The sequence below is a fragment of the Sycon ciliatum genome, chromosome 5 (genome assembly GCF_964019385.1).
Source record: "Sycon ciliatum chromosome 5, ocSycCili1.1, whole genome shotgun sequence".
NCBI lineage: Eukaryota > Metazoa > Porifera > Calcarea > Leucosolenida > Sycettidae > Sycon > Sycon ciliatum.
This window is the reverse complement of record NC_088647.1, coordinates 4,033,137-4,036,128: the sequence shown is the minus strand read 5'-3', so window position 1 is coordinate 4,036,128 and position 2,992 is coordinate 4,033,137. Positions and strand designations below refer to the sequence as shown.

The 2,992-nt window shown below is 48.9% G+C and overlaps 1 long non-coding RNA gene across 1 annotated transcript; it reads left to right on the top strand.

Annotated features, from left to right (window-relative positions):
- The first annotated feature begins 241 nt into the window (after positions 1-241).
- Positions 242-2,788, top strand: LOC135816578 (uncharacterized). The gene is made up of 3 exons (XR_010553389.1): positions 242-913; positions 1,088-1,161; positions 2,245-2,788. It is a non-coding gene; the product is annotated as an uncharacterized LOC135816578 (long non-coding RNA).
- Positions 2,789-2,992: the final 204 nt, after the last annotated feature.

Genomic DNA, 2,992 nt, shown 5'->3' with positions numbered 1-2,992 from the left:
GGAAAGGCTTCCTAGATCCTGTCTGAAGCCTTTCCATACTGGTACTCGATGTTCCAGTTTTGTGACACGAGAATGGCACGAGAATTAGTGTACCGCTGAGTGTACCGCTATACACTTGGTCGACACGTATTCGACACGTTGTTGATACTTTTTTGACACGTGACCCCGTCAACGGTCTGCTTTGTGCCAATGCCACTCGCTAAACGCCGATGTCGCGTACGACAAAGACGACTATCCCGTACGCGAAATAGTTGAGAATTGCATGACGTGGACCTGACGGCAAGGACAACTGCGAGGAGGCCCCTTTCGGTACCCCTGACGGGAAGGAGAACTGCAGAAGTCGACGAAGTCGAACGAGGAGGCCCCTTTTCCGTACCCCATACTGCAAAGTGCCATTGATGGATACCTTTTGCACCTGGAACGACCCCTTAAACGCTGTCGCGGCGACTATCCCGTACGCGAAATAGTTGAGAACTGCTGACGTGGACCTTTTGCACCTGGAACGGCCCCGTAAACGCTGTCGTGTCGGCGGAGTGAATGTGCAGGGTACTAGGGTGAAAAGAATTGCTGCAAAGACGTCCCCTCTACTAGGCTCTAGTCTAGGCCTTTGCCTTTGGAGACATCGTCGGCGAACTGAATGCGCAGGGCGAAAAGAATTGCTGCAAAGACGGCCGCTCTAGGCCTTTGGAGACATCGTGGGAACTCCTTCCGGTACTATACAAACTGCTGACGTGGCCGTGGACATGTACATGGAGAGTCATGGTGGGACTTCATGTACATGGATACATGGTGGGAATTCCTTCCGGCACCCCCGTACCACAAAGCCAACGGTGGGGAAGGAGAAGTGCAGACGTGCAGGGAAACGAACGAGGAGGAACCAGGGCGAGCGAGCAATGGCAGGACTAGCTGGACCGTAAGTAATAGCTGAATTGTGCATGACAACTTGACATCCATGCGGCACTCGCCACTTGCCACTGCATATTTCTTGTCCACTAACAATGTCTCTCCTCTGCCCCCTGTGTGTCCACGGCCCTGTTGCTGAATTGGCCCGATGAATCGAATGTCTTCCGCAACTGGAACTGCCCAGTGAACGCTGTCGCGTCGGCGACTGAATGCGCAGGAGGGAAAATATTGCTGCGAAGACGTCTCCTCTAGACGACGGTAAGGCACCCCATTGATATGTTGCCAGTGTGTGCCAGGGTATCGCGCGATGGTGAATGAGGAATGATGAAGGGTACGGTGGGACTGTAGACCTGTTACCTTCTACTAACACGTTATCAGGTGGAGACTGTCTTGTACTCACGTTATCAGGTCGAGAGCGTATTGTAGTCACTCTCTCTATTCCTGTACTTCATTACGTTTAAGGTGTACGTATAACTTCTCAAAAAAAATTAATGGTTCACAGTCGTGTCGGAAGGGTACGGTGGGACTGTAGACATGTTACCTTCTAACACGTTATCAGGTGGAGAGTGTCTTGTACTCACGTTATCACTATATCAGGTCGAGAGCGTATTGTAGTCACTCTCTCTATTCCTGTACTTCATTACGTTTCAGGTGTACGTATAACTTTTCCAAAAAAATTAATGGTTCACGTCTTCAGATAGAGAGCGTATTGCACCCACTGTCTAGTCTCTGTAGTGCATTGAGATTTTGCGTATCGAACATGAAATGGATACACAGACAAAGCCAGGCCAAGTACATGGCGAGATGTCGCCAGAAGAACGTCTTCAGGTAGAGAGCGTATTGCACCCACTGTCTAGTCGATTTTGTGGATCGCACATGAAATGGATACACAGACAAAGCAGGCCAAGTACATGAGAGAGTGGACGATGTGCAGATCGACACGGCCTGCGGGTACTTCATTAAAGTTACCCGTGACATAACTAGGATAAAAGTTAATCACTGCAAAAACATTGCCAAGTATGTGAGCACTTTGGACTTGACAGAAGAGTGCACGGGCGACGTTGACAAAACATACTGCCGTGACTGTCACTATCATGACAGCAGGGCACATCGCACGCAGCATCGCAGATCGTGTCGAATTGCGCATCATAATATTGCAAAATTGCTCCTGTGCATGCAAGTGGATTTCATTGCACTTCTCAGTTTGGGAAATGCTCGATTATGACAATTCTCCGTGTGAGTGCACTAGCCCTGAACAGACATGTAGGTGAACCGTTTGTGGTGTCTCATAGCCTACCTCACGACCTTCTGCTTTCTTTCTTCATCACTTGTATCTCGCAGGTATATCATTCCGTGACGACCACATTGAAGTCTGAATTTGAAGTGTGAAGATGCTTCAGCAACCACATCGTACTTTTCCATTGCTTTCATTGTGCTTCTACTGTGCATGTGTGTAGCTTGTGGGGTAAACATGTGATGACATTGTATGCTGGCGACACGGTCAGATGTTCATGCGTCTAACGTACACCTGCATGTTATGCATTGAAAAGGGTTTGCCACTTGCGATCCTGGGACGAGTATCAGGTCCGCTTTGTCCTGTGTGGGCTGTATCAGATTGCTGTTCACTTCTCTATCTGTTGGATATGTGACTTTCTGCAAGTTTCTGGTGTATGATGGCCACGTCCTTGCTTGTCACTTTGTATGATATTACATTCTGTATTCGCTGCTTCCATGGCATGGTCTGCAAACTGCAATCCGTGGGCAAATGTCATGTTTGCTATGTTGTGCTTTGGCCGTCAGCTTGTCTACACGCTGTAGTTGAATTATTTTTGTTTCACAACTGACTTCCTCAAGTACGGTGGCCACTGCTTTGCATGGCATTATACATGAAGAATTTCCTGTTTGTGTCGTGTGCATGTGCGTATGTGTGCGTGGCCACGTGTGTGTGCCGTGTGCATACACATGTTTGTGTATCTGTGTGCGGGGTAGCGAGGCGGGAGGGGCTGGTATGTATCAGTGTGTTATTGCAGTCGCATGGCTACATACAGTACATCGCGCGCGTGGTCATCATGTTTACCTTCGGGGTTGG